The sequence below is a fragment of the Amphibalanus amphitrite genome, unplaced genomic scaffold (genome assembly GCF_019059575.1).
Source record: "Amphibalanus amphitrite isolate SeventyFive unplaced genomic scaffold, NRLGWU_Aamphi_draft 000296F_arrow, whole genome shotgun sequence".
NCBI classification, from domain to species: domain Eukaryota; kingdom Metazoa; phylum Arthropoda; class Thecostraca; order Balanomorpha; family Balanidae; genus Amphibalanus; species Amphibalanus amphitrite.
In genome coordinates this window covers 483,605-501,894 of record NW_024881791.1, presented here as the reverse complement: position 1 = coordinate 501,894, position 18,290 = coordinate 483,605, and the positions used below count along the sequence as shown (strand labels likewise).

The following is an 18,290-nucleotide window of genomic DNA, read 5'->3' as shown; positions in this document are numbered from 1 at the left end:
TGTGCCGGTAATCGCTCGCCGAGGATGCCAATGCAGCGTCGAGCGTCCGATGGTTTACGATAGGAATTATAACAATAGTTTTAAACTAGCGCTTTTTAGAACCATGGTCCGAAATGGTAATTCAAAGAACCTCTTCCCCTTTCAACTCACCTGAAAAAGCTGCTTTCGTGTACCACCCAGCACCCGTTTCGTAGATATATCAAAATGATAACCGGAGGCGAAGATTATCTTTATGATACCACGATTTGTGGGGCTGACTAGTACCGACGGGGATCCCACAAACACGACGGTCACATTCATTAAGCATGATGTACGGCGTAAAGCACCACAACTCACCCCAAAAGCGCAACCTTCTGAGATATCTTATATTTAGTTTCAATGCTGGTACTGGTGCAGTTTCAATGCTGGTACTCTGCTCATTTCTGCTCAATAAAGTTATTTCTCGCTTAAATGCGCCTCACATTAATCGTGTGCTGTGCTCCACAATCATTGCGCCGCGCGCTCTTCCTTCTTATCGGCCGCCTTGAGATCGTATCCATCAATATCTGTTTGCTTCTAAGTTCTAATGACTTGTAGAGAAACAATTTTAGAGCGTTTAACAAAATATTTGCATAACCTATGAGCGATGGGAAAAGCCCAATCGTCCAACTCATAAAAAAACATTGGGACACAAACAACTGGAAACTGATGGTAGTTGGTGCTTTCGCGCATAGGCGGCGGAACGGGGAGGGCACCGGGGCACCGTGCCCCCCTTTGATTTTGGCATTTTAACATGGGCTCTATGGGCGTTACATGGAAAGAATGGGACCAAAAGTCGGCAGTGCCCCCCCCCCCTTCCCCAGTTGAGCTGGGCGCAGGTACTAAATAGCATCAAAGGAAATCCTATATTCATCTCGCCGCATTTAAGCGCACCAATCGAAAGACGACAGCGTGACCGCGCTGACAGGCAATCAACCTGGCCACATAAAACTAGCTAGTGCAAGGATGAAGGAAGATGTCTATATAAACCACTGGACCATGCAAAGCGTTCATGTAAATAAAATATGAGTAAAGATGACCCGTTTGAGGGCAGACTGGCTAAACAGTGACGTTACACGCGGATCTCAACACTGCACAACCCATTCATCAAAAAAGATCTCGAGGATCCCTATATACGTCATAACTAGCCCTAGTACGGGGGTATATAGCCATGGACGTAAATGGCCGGCTAAATGCACAGGATTCCAATTGTCATCCCCATTACGTGGTCCCCAGAAGTCGCCAGGCCGAGAGCCAATGGCAGTTAAGCACATCTTACACGTGCCGACAAACGTGACACAATGAATCCAATAATGAGCCCGCCAATAAGCCTGCCTAATTCTGCACGTAGGCTGCTATTTACCACCACGGCGGAAGGCTAAAACGCATCCATAGAGCTCAACATAGATGTCAATTTCCGCCGGGTTGGGGGTGCTCAAGCTCTTTAAATTCCCCGCCGGCTCGGCTGGCTTGGCTTTGGAGCCCCAACAGACGGCGCGGGTCAAGGTCACCGCTGAGGCGGCGGCGGATTTGCTGCGCCCGGGCAGTGGGCACCCTCAATTCGGTGAAAATCGACACCCATGCAGCTTAACATGACAAAACGCTGCATACAAGCGCACGTCCTCGCATTTAATTGACGCATTTAACTGCGTCACTAACCTCGTACACTGTACAACACTGGTGAGATGACTGTCCGAAGGAAACTGCCGACTTTGGCTGGCAACATTCAGGGTTGGTGACTTATGTACTGAGTTCGGCTGGCTGACAGCGATAAGACTTCAGGAAAGGTTGATGAACGGGCCATCCTAGCCCCATACTACAGGAGCCCAGCTGGTCTTGGCGAGCGGCGGCGACTGGACGAGGCTGGACCCCTACTACAGGAGCCCAGCTGGTGCTGACGAGCGGCGGTTACTGGACGAACGGGTCAGCCTGGACCCCTATTGCAGGAGTCCGGCTGGTCTTGGCGAGCGGCGACGACTGGACGAGGCTGGACTCCTACTGCAGGAGTCGAGCTGGTCCTGTCGAGGAAATAGTTCACCTTTAACATGGGATTTTAAACTGAGATAGCAGTCTGATAGAGCAGATTTGTGTATGCTCTATATTTGAACCGTTTGAGATATTCACCTTTTATCAGTGAATATTGGTGCTTAAATTCATGTTCTAGTGCTCATTTACAGCAAGCAGAAACCTCTTCAACACACACAGTGCCAATCAGCGATGAGAGCACTTACAGGAGCAGAATCCCTTGCAGCTGATAGGTTGTTCAGCTGTTAGTGTTCATAACCCTTATCATTAAAATAATGAAATCCCTTTAGAAGAAGTGTGTAATTCCAAGTTAGAATACATTTAAATTTTATTCATCACATTTTTAACACATCTTTTTGAATTTTATTAATCAAATTACTCACAGAAGGTGAACTATTTCTTTTAACACTTACCTTGCTTCAATGGTGACATGTAGCTCTTGCAGCACAGAAGGGGTGCGGTTATTTTTTCTCATCTTAGTTTCCTATTTTGGCGCGATTTTGACAATGGGAGATAACACGGAACTTTGGCCGCCAGGTGTCACTGTAGGCGTTCCTGCTGATTCAATTTGCGCCGGTGCCGTACGGAGCCGTACCATGCGGTGAAAGTGGGTGAAATATTGAGGAAGTAGTGAGTCACATGTGACATAAGACCTAAATTTGGAAGAAAATGGCTCAGTGTTGTGTCCATGGCTGCTCGGAGACTGGTGGGGTTGTATTTCCTCGCGACAAGAGGCCGAGGAAGATATGGCTCAGGCTGCAATGGATTTCATCCCACCAAACACTTGGTTGTGTGCCGGAAGTATTTCACCGACGATGATTTTTTGGAATATACTGCATACGGTAAGTTTTTATGGTCATGCGCAGCTTTGTATCTAAGATATACCCTTTCATTCGCCACCCGGGGAACTGGGAAGTCACCTACCGGCTACCACCATTAGTATCAAACGAAAAATGGGTCTGCTTTTTATGGAATGTTCATGTCCTAAATACTACAGAGGTCAACAATCATTTATTAGAATTATACTACTACCTTTATTTGTACAAGCTATTGCATGCTTCATAGACATCTCACATCAACATCATAGGTGAGGTGCGTATACTTCATGATCCATCAAAGTTTAAGGCAAGAAAACACACTTCACAGTGCTATAAACAATGACATGCATTGTCAGGCAAGGGCCAGACAACAGCAGAAGAGGCTGAAGAAGGGGGTTATTCCATCTGTTACTCAGGGCAAAGCACCAGCTTCAACTGCTTCAGCAATTCGTAGGCAGGCTAGGGCTAGGCGCAAGGAAAAGGAACATGGCCAGCTGTTGGACAGCTTGGTCAGTGAACGACTACAGAGCTTAGATGCTGTCCTTTACGTGCAGATAAGATGAATAGGTTTGTGCCTTGTGGCACTATTTATCTATAACTGTTTATCGTTATTGACATTTGAGCAATGGGCAGACACTGTCAGATCCAGACAGGATAGGAGATTCTCTGTTTTGTGATCTGGATGGCAGATGTAAGGGGATCACTTCTCAAAGTTTGTTTTTTGAAAGGTTTTTTTATCCCACAACTCACAGACAAGTCACAAAAGTATACTTAACTGGGCAAATTGTATGTTCAAACTTCAATCTAAAGTGTTTTCATCTTTTGGCAGATGTTAATTGCTCAGAACCAACCAGTGGTAATAAAAGACGTGCATAAAGTTTCTGATAATGGTCTATATCATGCCCTGTCAGGCTGTATACAGTATGTATGAAGCAGTTAATACAAATTTTATTGTTTTCACAGGTACAAGAATGGGCTCAACAGGCAGATGAAATGGAGAAGAGTGCTCCACCTCCACCTGACGTTGCTGCTTATGAGGAGTGCAACACTGAAGGGGGGTGTGTTGCACCACTGCGGGGCTATTTGGTGGTGCTGTCAATATCAGCACTAAGGTTCAATGTCCAAGATCTGTTAGCCTGTCGTGATGTACGTGTCATAACACCAGCGTTCCTTAAAGGGAAGTCCCAGCTCCCTCCCGCTGAATGCACTCAGTCGCTCCCTATCATGAGGGATCATATCCATGTCGGGCGTATGATTGGTCTGATCAAGACTTACTCGTTTCTTAGGGTGCAAATCGATGCCGGTTTAGGTTACGTACCTGTTCTTTCAGACATATTCCGTTCTGTGTGTCTCGTCTGTAGCCTGCAGAAATCGCTCATGCAGGTGGCGGGGATGTGTGCGCTCTGGGACGTTAGCATTAGCAGACTGAGCTTTACCGTCTCATGTTTATTGTACATGCCTACATTTGTGAATGGTGCATTGGAGAGCTACATGTGTATGCTCGTGCACAGTGCATTGCTTGAAAGCTGTATGTTATTTGGTAATCGGTGGTATTGAATGCTTTTGAGTTTTGGAGCTTGCCTTGTCGAAGTGGTTTAGCTAGAACTCTGCTATGTTTCGATGTCAGTTCAATACACCGCTGTTGACCATCATACACTGCTTCAAAAGCCATGTGCTGTATTCGCCATCGCGCAGTGACGCTCATAAGTCATGAGTTCATTGACATGAATAGAAACGAACGAGTTCTGTGTGCAGCTGGTTACAGGATACGGGCATGGTTAAAGGAACTCCTACAGGGTGTAACGAAATTATCCGCACACCTATTTTTCGCCATTTCTGTTCGCATAGGTTCCTTTCTGACGTAAGAAGCGAGAATATTGGATGAATGCGTGCCTCTGGTATCGGCTCTCGCCTCGGCAGTGACCTGACCTTGCGATGTGACTCTTGCTCTGAGTAAGAGTCGAGTTACGGAAGGGTTCATTTGGTAGTTTTCTATCAAATGATTGAAAGCTTTGGGTTCATTTGATGGCATGGCGGCATGAGCCTGAAGCTGGTCTGCCAGCAGCTGGACATCAGCAGCAGCCAGTTGCACATCAGCCTGAGGCGCGATAACTGCCGGGAATTGGGTGACGGACGCAGCCCGGGCCGTGTTCCACGGAGCGCTGCCTTGATTTCATACTTGTCACACACTACCCCTATATCTCCAACAGTATGGTAGTGTGCAGCAAGTATGAAATCAAAAGCGCCAGCAGCGTAGGCAGCGCTCCGTGATACCCGGCCCCGGCCGTGACAGCAAATGGATCGGCAGTAACGCCCTTGCTGCCACCTGGTGGCCATTATTGAAAGCTTTGCTTTGTGCTCTCCCATTTCTGACGCATTCCACTTATTTACTTTAGCGGCCATAGGGCAATGGTTTATTAAGGAGATGTGATGAATTGCAGCAGCAATACTTGAAATATAAGGAAGAAGTGAAGCAATTATGATACCTATTATTTTTTACCTATTATTACCTATTATTTTTTTGCAGCATGTGAAAACAAGGAAATAGAATGAAAGAAGGGCTGCTACTTTTCATGCTCCCGAAACCAGCCATCTCATCATCATAGCATGGTAATGATAGTTAAAGTTAATGTTAAAAAAGAATAGGAGCTGCTGCAAAGGTCTTTGTGATGCCTCAAATCTGTTAAGTCAAGTCAGGCATGCTCTTACAGACTGAACGTTCAAGTTACGAGACCCCATCATACTCCAGTGGCTGCATGGTGTTTGAGCTTGTCAAATACTTAAATGTTTTGCTCAGAAATTGTTTGCTTTATTGGTTTCTTGAGTTTCACCAGATAAAGATACAAGGTTGGCTGATTTGGTGTTAGTTATCCATATTAAAGTGCACTGTTTGTGACAAGATTATGAAAATTGTAACCTCAATAATGTAATTTCATGCTGTCAAAGCTATGATATGTTGCCTTGAGTTTGAAATCAGGCAAACATGGATTGAAGCTGTTTTCTTTAAAAAAAAAACTTCTTAGTAACCTTCACCCCATAATTTGTATTTATTCAATCTCAGAATGGGAGCAAGGCTGAATCACAATTATCTTTTGGGAAATGCTCTACAAAACTGCATTGCTTTTATTTCTGTGGCATAATTTTGTACCTAATTCAAAGACTTTCTCTGGTGTAGTTTGTAAGATTGTTTGAACTTCTACTTTCTGACCTGTTTGGTGCCAATAAATCCTGCAACCTATTTGGCTTATTTACCCATCTCTCTTGCCATTCCTACATACTTCATGTCAGTCTATTGCATAAATATTGTGTAGTTAACATACTTCATGATATACAAATGAATGGTACCTATAGAAGCTCGATGTGGGTAAATGAGAACCAATGAACCTATGTTTTTTACAATGGCATAAAGTCCTCTTGTCACGGCCATGGATATCACAGAAAATTTTGCTGAACTGCGCAAGAGAATCCTGTGCAAGGATATGTTTTGCATGATTTAGCTTAACAGCATAAATTTTATTTTCCCAGTTGCATTGGAGCTCTGCTGGAGTTTGCTGGTGACAGGATGCTGAAGGGCTGAAGCTGGTAGCTCTGGCAGGAGTACAAGTGTCCACTAGCTCAAGATCCGACGCCGCCGCGTCGCCGCCGTGCGGCACTCCGCGGAGACGGGGACGGCGGTCATGGTTGAAGACACCGCATTTCCCGGCTGGACTGTCCGGTCGGAGACTGGTAATCCCTCCGGTGAGCCGCACACCGTGGAGCTACTGCACCGCGCGTGTCCACCCGCAGCGCAGTGCCAGCAACGGTGCCGTGAGTGCGACATCTGCGTGCATATGACGCAGTGCGACTGTCACGACTCGCGGCTCAGTGTTCTTTCAGTGTGACAGTGCGGCTCGCGCTCGTTTTAGCGTGGTGCTCTGTTGTATATAACCACCTTGATGGAGACCTATGTGCTGCCGCTTGAGTTTCAATGTACAGTTTTATGCATCAAACTGGCGTAAGTAAATGGCTGTCAGAGGTCAATTTGAAGCGCAATTAGTACCCATAACCCAGCTGGGTTGAGCGAGTCATGTGACTAGTCCCGATGAACGTACTGTTTCGATGTAGTCAGTCGTAGATTTTTGTAAACCATTCGTTTCGGAGCTCTGTGTTGTGTTGTTCGGGACCGCAGTTGTTTGAGCAGTTTGCTTTATGCGTCGTACGCTGACAGAACGCTGGTCGCACACAAGCTGCGGTACCTATGCAGTTGTAATGTGTCTCGAGACACTAACTGGTCGCACTTGGTTGTGAAAATGACACTAGCTGGTCGCACTTCGTTTCAAACTGCGCTTGGAAATCGTGCAATTTTATTTGCATTTTGCAATGCAATTTTATTGCCGTTACCGTATTGGTAGATAGTGTCAGAAGTGGGCCATTTGATGCGTTGTCACTTGTCAGACGTTGTTGCCTTAGTACTGACGAATTGATGGGCCGCGTTTTGTGTTCCCGTGAAGAAACGGATCTCAATATAAGGTGATTCAGAGGTAGGAACCTGAATGCATTCGTTCAGACTTTTCATTTTATAGGGATGCACTGCTTCATGAGCAAGAACGAGCATGGCTCTGGTTGAGCTAAGCGCAATCGATATTTGTTATCGTGGTTGTAGACTGTGGCCGCATTTACATCACTATTCAACTCCACGCACCAGCATTATTTAAACTGCTTGAACCTATACTTCATTTCGCTAAATTTCGGAGTCGTCAACCTACGGTCCGTGACTCCGTGGCCGTTACGTTTGGCCAATAACTAGATTTTATACATATTAACTGGTTCATATAATCACAGCATGATGCCCCGGACAATTTTTATTTGATTTACTGATAATTGTGTCCCAGTACCGCACAAAATGAGACTGAAACTGGACAACTCGCTTTTCGAGGTTCAAGTTCATTATCTTCAGATGTTATGGAAGCATTTGATGATCGAATAAAATGGTCAGCGTTAGCAGTGCTAATCGGGTATTATGAGCTTTCAGTTATTTCAACATTTGTTTAGGCTATTATTCTTGTGGTGTCTCCTGTCAATTTCACGCGGAACATATAGTATTATCTTATACAATCACGATAACTACATATTTTCTGCCGGTTACTGTTATTATCATTAGATTCGTAATATTTCGCTACGAGCGTGGCTCGATTCACATTGTTATTATATTGGCATTCAAGATTTAAGATTAAAAATCTTTTAATGCATTCCAGTTCCTTCAAAATGCTTACATGCTAAAAAAAGTTATAAAAATTGCAGCAGTTTTGTGAATCAAAAATAGCTGTAAAATAGGCCTGTATAACTTCAACAACAGTGCGCCGAGAAACGTCTAAAAACGCGTAAACAAAAACTAAGATGTAAAAAAATAACTGCACCCCACAGAAGGCACAGCATTTGGCTGCAACTTCAAATATTGACTTGTTGCTATCAATTATTCAGTTTTGAAATGCATACAGGTACAGTGAATCTTGGGTTCTCCTGTAAGAATGCCGACCGCAGAAGCAGAAGTTCATCCAAAGCTTGCGCCTGAAAAAGGGCCAGGTTTAATATATGAGTGAAATGAAGACTTTTGAATCATTTTATCATTATACCATAATCACATTTTTACCTAATTTGTAAGAAAAAGGCTTAGGTTAGCAGAAATAGGTAAGGTTTTGACTAGACCCCCTGGGTCACAAGTACAGGAGATGACCCCCGTGATTGGTGGGACCACCAGGCACCAGCACTGGCACAGTCCGTTCTGACCACCGCACACCTGGTCAGAGCACACTAAATTGCATGTTAAAGCTCCATTAATGCTTTTTTCAATTTTGGCCATCCATTTTGTTGGGTCCATCATGTCCATCACCAAGCCACATTTAAAATGCACTACACTACATCCCCCACCACCTGACCACACCAGGCCAAATCTGCACCGCGCTACACAAAATCCTCACTGCACCAAGCTAAATCCACGCCACACCAAAGCCTCACCAGCCGGACAAGCCAGCACAGACGAGATCTTGTCAAAATTGCCATGTTTTGCAGAGTGCAATTGCATACTGGCCTACCTGAACCTGACCTTACCCAACATATAAGCCTGACTGTCCTTAGCACTGGGAGCTCATTGAGACCAGGCCCCACAGGCCTAGTGGCCTCCTGAAACCTGATTTCCATATGGGGTGAGCTATTTAAGAATGGTGATCGGATATCAAACCCGAGACAAGACAGCAAGAGTAGTGGGCGGTTCATGCAACCATAATCATGTTTCCTTACCACAAGTATCAAAGCAAAAAACAAAAATAGCTACCTATCGAATTCAAATTTCACTGGAACCTCACCTGCATGGACATTAAGTGAAAGGTACAGCTTGATACATCTGCACGAAAGATACATCTTGATCCACTCATCTCAATCTTGTTTTTCTGCATCCAGGGCATGCAACACTTCTGGTCAAGGCCGTATATAGGATATCGCTTCTGGTATTTTTGGGACAACTTACTCGACTGCTGAGCTCAAATGCAAATTGCAATCACGGTCATATAATACTGAATATTGAATCGCAATGTATATTCAGTCGATGTACCCCTCGTTCGATGTCTCTCAGACGACGAAGATTGTACGTCGTCCGGCCAATCCTGTTCTAGGTCAACGGCGGCTCGGCTGCAATTATGGAATGTGATTGGCCAAACGGCGTAGAATCTTTGTCGTCCGAAAGACATCGAACAAGAGTAATGTCGCTACTGCGCCATTGTTGCATCGAATTCGCCCCATAGAAGCACGTGTTAACTCTCTCCCATAGGGCCATGGGTAAACTCTCTCCATAGGGTCCTGGGTAAACTCTCCCCTTGTCTATTTTCTTTAAACGGGGATAGTTTGGACAACAAAATATTTTCGACCTCATAAAAAATAAAACTTAATTTTTGATGTACCTCATTGATGCAAAACATCAGAAAAACATTAGAAATTAAGTCAAAGAAACCGGTTGTTTATAAATGGACAGCTGACGGCATGCCTCCCGTGTCCCCTGGCTTGAAGCTTCGGCTCCGTGTTACCTTAGTATTCTATGACCGTGCCCCTTGGCCTAACCCAACAAAACAAAAACAAACAAACAAACCGTGCAGCACGGCACGCGCGACCTCCGCCGTTTCGATGTTTTCGGCGGAAACGTATGAGGTGCGGCAGTGTTACAGCTTGTTTACAGCAACCAAAACACTGCAAATTTTTATGAGACGATAAGGTTTATGAATTTAAGCCTGCTGAAGAGAAAAATATGCTTTACACGGCTTAACTTGCCTGTTGACCTTAAAACTTTAAAAACAAAGCTAATTACCTAAAATCTAATTATTTAAAGCATTCAGCCTACTGAAATGCATTCTGCCAATCTACAACTGTATATCTATATTTTGCTGTGCTTTAGTGTAGTTTCAAGTCTGATGCATAAGTAGCGTCGTTGATTCACTCAATATACCCTGGATTCGAATAACCAATAAAACAAACAAACAAACAAACTTACGGCGCGGGCAGGGGGGTACGCTCCGGCTGTTTAGCATTACGAAAAATGGTGACAGACGTTTGTGGAGGATTGTCGACGAACTCTTGTTCCGCGAGCAGTACTTACACGCTAGCGGAAAATTCACCAATCAGCGCTCGGCAGTACTCGACGCTGATTGGTCCGACGCTCGTGACGAAATTGCGGGGGACCGCAGTTATTCTCTATGGACCCGAATAGGCTTTTGGATTTCGGAGGAGTTTCTTTAAAATTATATGCTGTTTGGAGCTGTTTTCGAGTTGAAATATATTTCTTATGACTGTTAGCTATATAATGACACCATAAAATCATGATTTTAATAAATATTACCGATGTAATATCGGCCGAAAAGACATGCTGTCATGGCACGGACTGCCCTGCGGCTGATGTGGGGCCCCTAGTGCCAGCGTATGGTAATAATGGGTTGACGAAGGGTTATTGGAGAAACTTAGAGCCCCTTTAGCATTCAGTATAGGGTCATCAGAGGCCGGGAATGTCCATCAGGGGTCTGAGTAGGCCTGTCATAGGGGCATACATGACACATCATGGCCCATGGGTCAATGTAGATCCATTAGGGGCCGTTGAAGGGCCATCATTGTTCAGCGTGGGCTCGCAATTACCTCTGATGGGCATATGCCGTGCCCCGATGGACTAACGCTGGCCCCTGATGAACCATCACCAGCCCCTGATAGGTCTACAAAGCCCTCTGCTGGGTCCAAATTGGTCACTGATATGCCCAAATGGGCCACTGAGATACCCGTACAACATCGGGCACATCCCCTGACTGCACCTGCTGGACCAATGCCGTCCCCTCATGGGCCCACCACAGCTCTTGAATGACCTTTTCAAGTCCCCTGAAGTGCCTTTATTGGCCTAAATGGCCCCTGATTGACTGATGTGGTCCCTATTGGTCCTATATGGCCCCCATGAGCCCTCAACGTCGGCCTAGACAGCCTTACATTATATGCCACTGGGCCCTGTTGGGTCAGCACCGGCCCCCGATAGGCTTGCACACTGGACCCACCGGGCCTATACCGACCCATGAAGGGTCTATTACCGGGGTTACATGAGCGATCCGTTCCAAATACGCACTACGCTAATGCGCATCAGCTCCCCACAAACGGATCTACGGCACCGGTTACATGAGACTAATTCGTTTTATCTACGTCAAACGGATCTTCTTTGGCTCACCCGGGCTGACTCCTCGACGGCCGGTAATTCGCATCACAAACGGAATAGGATTAGCGTACAGTCATGGCGCAGTTGTGGCATTTACCGGGACGACTGAGCTAAATTTTAAATACTTATATCATTTGATAGGCTCAAAAACATTTTAAATTAACATGAAATCAAAAAATGAAAACAAAGTTTTCTTGTTTTAAGTCAGTGGGCACTGATTCGCCATGCAGCGACAGCAGGGTGGTCAGAAAAAATTATCTATCAAAATATTTCATTCATTTTATTTCACATGCAAAGACTAAACCAAAATACCAACATTTTTTTCCTATTTTCTACGAGGCAGCCAATAAAAAAAATTGTTAGGTATTTTGCATTTTGACGCTTCCAGTCAGCAAAGAATAGTTCTTGTGAAATACGGCCCGAATCGTGTGCCTCGGACGTTTCGGTTACATGAGCGATCCGTTCCAAATACGCACTACGCTAATTCGCATCAGCTCCCCAAGAACGCATTCAGTGCACCGACTACATGAGCAAATTCGTATCAGTGACGTCAAACGGATCTAGTTTGGCTCTCGGCCCGATGCGCATTACAAACGGAATAGCATACAAATGTGGCGCACTTCCGTAGCAATAGAGGTGACTATATTAAAAATTTATTATCTTATGTCTTTTTTGCATTTAATCTGCTCAAAACATTCTCAATTAACTTAACAAAAAAAAGTTGAACATAAAGTTGTCTTGCTTTGACTCATTGGGCAATTGCCTCTCTTGATTCGTCTGTAGTGCTGTCAGAAAAATGTTTCAACTGAAATTATGTGGATATTTACTATTTGGTTTTCACTATATTTATTGTTGAAAACTTGGCAAAATACCGACATATTTTTTTAATATTATTTCAAAAGAAGAAAATGAAAAAAATACCTATTATTTTGCATTTTAATGTTTCTTTTTGCGAAGAAATAGTTCCTGTAATACGTATCTTGGTCCTATTCGCTTCTAAGCCTCTTTCTCAGCGGATTTTGTTCGGACCGCCGATTCGTATTAGCAGGTGGATACATGAGTCGGTAGTACGCTCCTGATTCGCATTAGCGGTGAATCCGATCGTGATACGTATTTGCTTTGCTCATGTAACCGCGGATCGGATCGCCGATTCGTACTAGCAGGTGGCTACATGAGTCGGTAATGCGTTCCTAATTCGAATTAGCGGCTAAATACGTATTTACTGTGCTCATGTAACCCCGATATATGTCGAAACCTCACGGACCTCCGATGACCACACGCCGACATGTGTGGCCCCATCAGCAGTGGTCCGTCTATCCCATGTACTTACGGTCTTTTTGGCCGATGTGACACCGGTAGTATATAGAATGTCATGATTAAATGTCGTTATTACACAGTCAAAAGTCACAGAAAGAATATCCAAGCTCAAAAATGGCCTCAAACCCAACAAAAACTGGTATAAATCCCCTTCAAAAGCCGTAAGTCTATTAAACGCCATAGGGGAATAGCTACAGTCCCCCGCAATTTCGTCACGAGCATCGGGCCAATCAGCGTCGAGTATTGCCGAACGCCGATTGGTCGATTTCCGCTAGCCTGTAAATGCTGCTTGCGGATATAGTTTTGAACAAGTGAGGGTCGCGGCTACTAATTATCGCTTGTCACCACTTTTTCGTCGGGAACGTTCTACCTGGTTTATATAGCCTTGGGCGCGGGTGTCGGTGTGTTAGTTGCTGTGGATTTTGCTTTTTATCGTTTTTATCACGGTTTTTATAACACATTTATCTAAGCATTTCCACTATTTTCCCATGTTATTGTTAGTTTAATTTGGAGTGGTGAAGTTGATTCCGACTATAGAGATTTTGAAAGGTAGAGATCCATTGTCAAACTGAGAAAAGTACAGTCCAAGTCTTAGACTCAGCAGAAGTATAATAACTCAAAGGCTATGCTATCAATCAGTCAGAACTTCTATAGAGCCTTGGTCAGAACTCACTGCAGATAAATGCGCCATGCTCCACTCCTTCGATTAGGTCTATCACTAAACAAGGTAGGTATGCGCCTTGTGTGGCAACAAAATGTGAAAGTTTGTTTTTGGGGCAAATATCAATTTAAACTTTTGGGTTTTATTGCAAAAATGGATGGAATATGAGTACGATGATTATGGCTATGCCAATCTAAGGTGCGGAGTCTCGCGCGTCTTGCTGTTACGATTTCTGAATGACCGATTGCATAGTATTCACCTTATTCTCAGTTTTGTCGAAAAAAGAATACCTACCACACAGTTTGCAGAGGGCTTTAGGTACCTACCTAATGTGCAGTTATGACCGCAGTTTCAGTCATGGATATGTTCTGCTTGGCTTTTTCCTAACCTTTCTATGTTTTCATTTTTGAATGTCCTGAATCTGAACGTAGGTAATCCAAGTGCAGCAAGCCAGTTGGGGAAGCTCAAGGTTAACCCGCGCCCTGCTGGGGGGGGTGTTTGAACACCCCCCCCTGTGGTTTTTCGCGAATATCTCAAAAACGGCGGCGCGGAGCGCCGCCGTTTTTGGTACACCTTATCATACATCAATTCTACACATGTTGTGAAAATTTTAGACCAAGGTCATTCAAGGTCAGGTCACCAGGTCACTTGAAGTGACCTCACGGCTCACCTCATAAAAACTTTCAATGTCTGTCATAGCTACACCAAGTGACCGATCGCTTTGAAACTTTCAGCGATTGCTAAGAGCAATAGCATGTACAAAATGTATATCTCAGAATTTTGATATCGATGACCTAGGGTCAGGTCAATTTTGCGACCTCCCCATTATAAGTCAATGGGAGAAAATTGAAATGCGCCTCTTTTGGATGAAAGACATTATAAACACTCACAAACACCGAATTACAAGTGGTTTAGACACACTGAACTTGAAAATGGTGTTCGTGACCCTTGTTTATGCCCTGAGGTCATCCTAGGTCACGAATGGTATCTAACAGTTTTTCGCAAATAACTTTTGATAGAGGCATGCTAGAGCGATGAAAACGCCTTAGATGTCTTCAGCTCGACGATACGGATCGACTGATATGCAACATGACCCTTTCCGGTCACGTCATGACCTTGACCTGAGGTCAAATTTTCAAGTTGACCTTTCAAGGTCAAGTTATAGTTCATTCGATGCGTCTTGACGAGAGGAACACGATGCCGGTAAAAGTAAGCTCATACAAGGCTTGGGTCAAAAGTTATTGCAGAAAAACTGTTTTCGAAAAAATCGGCTATTTTTGCAGTTTTTGCCCCCTGCAGGCAAAACCGTTGACGTTAGGTCAAATCTGAGAGAATTACTCAGAAAGGGCGTTAATAGGGCTATCGAATGCGCTTTTCCGCGGCGCTGTAGCTCTATTGGTTCCCGAGTTATGCGTTGGCTTCTTGGAAATTTTCGACATTCGACCTGGAAATCGGCGAAATTTTGCCTTCAATGACCTCTGGTGACCTGACCTTTGACCTGACCAAAAAATTGACCGAAGTGATTTCGTCATTATTTTTGACGCTCTTTCGAACGCCGCCTTCCGCGTATCGCTACGTGGCCCAGGAGCCGAGTTACAAGGGGGGGGGGGTGTTCAAACACCCCCCCCCCCAGCAGGGCGTGGAAATCCAGGACCCCCAGCAGGGCGCGGGTTAACACGCGCACCGACGGGGGGGGGGGCGGATATCGCCCCCCCCCCCTGAGGTTTTTCACAAATAGCGGGAAAACCGCGGCGCTTTGGTACGACTATTCCCTCATCAATTTTACACATGGTGTGCAAGTTTGACCTTCCTACCTTTTAAGGTCAGGTCACCAGGTCACTTTGAATGACCCAACCTAAGTCACTTTTTTGCAACTTTGTCACCGTGCCAGAGCTACAGTAGATGTCGGAGGCCTTTGAAAGTCGCAGGATGTTGTTAGGTCATTAGTAGCTACAATTTGCATATCTCGGAAATTTGATATCGGTGACCTAAGGTCAGGTCAATTTCGCGACCTCCCCATTATAAGTCAATGGGGGAAAAATCAACTCCCTGTTTTTACCACTAAAACGGGTCGGAATGGCACCATATACCATACATGACTTCATATATGATCAACCTTCACTACCTTGAGGCTTGAGGTCTGTTTTGCTGTTGGGCAGCTGTAAGGTCATGTGACGTCATCAAAGGTTTTTGGCCAATAACTCCGTACAGGAACAAGATACAGCCGCGTGGATGGTCTCATCCCAGTAAACATGCCGACGTCGGCCGACGTCGGGGTGACGTCGGCAACTCGGCATCGGCATGCCGACGTCGGCCCGACGTCGGTCCAACCTCGGCACGACGTCGGCTGGATGTCGGATATGCCCGCATGTTCCGACGTCCAGCCGAGGTCCAGCCGACGTCGGGCCGACGTCGGACCGAGATCAATTGCTGAGGTCCAGCCGACGTCGGGGCGACGTCGGACCGACATCGGCCGCTGTTTTGACCGTTAAAATAATATAAAATACATGTTTCATGTTTCATAAAGAGCTTCTGTATTCAAAATATCCTCAGGAAACTCAAATCTTCCTCCACGCCGCAACCCCCTGATCCGGACTGGACGGGAAACTTTATCCCATTCCCATTTGGGATTGCCCGTAAGCCGAGCTCACCCGTAGCCGGGTGCGGTGAGTGCTTGGGGGCTGCTCGACCTATCCTTTGGTCAGGCTCAGCCCCGGCAACTCACCAGGGCCGGGCCCAGTTCATATAGAAAGGCCAGTCGGCAAGTGTCACTTTGCCAAAGTGCCACTTATCAAAGGGACACTGTAAGCCGGAACTGTATTTCCACTGCCGCGGTCGGCACCTGCACACCGAACGACGCGCAAACCCGATTCTCCCCTCCGCCTGACCCCCACTGCCCGGCGGCCGCTGCAGATGGCCTTCGCCGCTGCCGGCCGCCGGCACATCCGAACTTTGACCCGCCTGCGCGCGCGCCAACATGAGCGAGCCGGCGAAACAGATCAGCGCTGCCAGTACACAGTAGGTACAACACAGTACAGACACTTCGGGAAACGTTGGTGCAGGACGCAGGTGTGTAAGAGTGGCTATATGAATCCATTGTGGGGTCGCCCTTTCCAATAAGTGTCACGTAACAGCAATGGGACCAGCCACCAGGGACTCTATATGAACTGGACCCAGGGTGCTCGCCAAGAAGACCAATGTCTCCATCCTATGATCCTTCCGGGTCTGAAATGGTCTTATCAGACCGAAAGGGCATAACCCAACAAAACAAACCAAGGTATTTAGATGGCTGCGTGGTGTAGTGGTTAGCGCACTAACCTCGCATTCGAATGACACGGGGTTCGAATCCCATCTCCGGCTGATGCTTTTGGCGTGTTGTCCCAGTAAACATGCCGACGTCGGCGACTGGGGGACTCGAATCCCGCACCCGGTTGATATTTTTGGCGCGTTGTCCCAATAAACATGCCGACGTCGGCCCCGTCGGTCCAACGACAAACGATCTCGTCAACCTCGGCAAACAATCTCGGCCCGACGTCGGTTCGACGTCGGCTGGACTTCGGCTGGACGTCGGAACATGCGGGCCGAGGTTGAACCGACGTTGGGCCGACGTCGGGCCGAGCCTCGGCCCGACGTCGGGCCGACGTCGGCATGTTTACTGGGATTGTGTTCAGCTCGTCAAGACGCATCGAATGATATACATGATGACCTCGAGGTCACGTGACCTGAGGTCAACCTTTGACCTTGACCTTTCGAGGTCAAGATATATATTTTTCGATGCGGATTGACGAGAGGATGACGATGATGCCCTTAGTTTGTTCCTATCATGACTAACTCGAAAGTTATTTGATAAAAAAAAACTCTCCATATCTAGCGCCGCCATTTTGACTTTTTCGACCCCTGTGACGTCATCTTTGACCTGACCTGAAAATGACCTTTGTAAAAATTGTAGACCTTGTCCGTGCGTATCCGATGCCGTTTACCGCTTGTCGCTATCTTGCTTCGTTCTCGAGATCTCAGGGGGGGGGGGGCGGTCATCCGCCCCCCCCCCCGTCGGTACGAAGTTGGCGCAGACCCCCGTCGGTGCGAGTGTTTAAGAGTGCAGAGATCGACAGGAAGGCGCCAAAAGGTAGGATGGCGGCGATTAACAGGAGGTCGCCAATGGGTAGAAGGGCGACGACCTACAGGAGGGCGCCTTTGGGTAAGAGTTAACCCGCACCCCACTGGGGGGGGGGGGGGGCTATTTATAGCCCCCCTCCTAACTCCGAAACTACTGGGCCGATCGTCAAAATTCAAACGGCGTCTGATAGCCCCGGCAAAACTGTCGAGCGAAACCTAATTTCATTGACCTCGAGGTCACCGATGACGTCACAGGTCAGGTCAAAGTAAAAATTATTAGCATTTTGGCTTCTTCACGTTTTGGGCTCTGGCCGCCGTCTTAAAAGTCAGATCAGGCTCATTTTTGGTTCACACACTCGTGAACAGATGCTCTAGATACCCTGAGTGTACCAAACTTGTACTTTGATTTTCAGGTCAAGGTCAGGTCATCACAGGTCACGAAAATATTATGTCATGCGTCGGTCACGTGACACATGTTTTATGGTCCATTTAGGCCAAAGATTTCGAATTTGATGTCGTCTGTGTCATTCGAGGTCATTTTGAGTCGAATTTAGCTCAGTAGGGCGTGTTATACGCAGACCCCAGTGGGGCGCGGGTTAAAGGGGGCGCCGATTTATAGGAGTGC

The 18,290-nt window shown here is 46.1% G+C and overlaps 2 long non-coding RNA genes across 2 annotated transcripts; one reads left to right on the top strand and one right to left on the bottom strand.

Annotated features, from left to right (window-relative positions):
• Positions 1 to 212: 212 nt before the first annotated feature.
• Positions 213 to 9,178, bottom strand: LOC122387734. The gene is made up of 4 exons (XR_006257661.1): positions 9,138 to 9,178; positions 8,337 to 8,408; positions 2,457 to 2,481; positions 213 to 2,036 (listed from the first exon to the last, which is right to left on the bottom strand). It is a non-coding gene; the product is annotated as an uncharacterized LOC122387734 (long non-coding RNA).
• Positions 5,382 to 7,401, top strand: LOC122387732. The gene is made up of 2 exons (XR_006257660.1): positions 5,382 to 5,471; positions 6,387 to 7,401. It is a non-coding gene; the product is annotated as an uncharacterized LOC122387732 (long non-coding RNA).
• Positions 9,179 to 18,290: the final 9,112 nt, after the last annotated feature.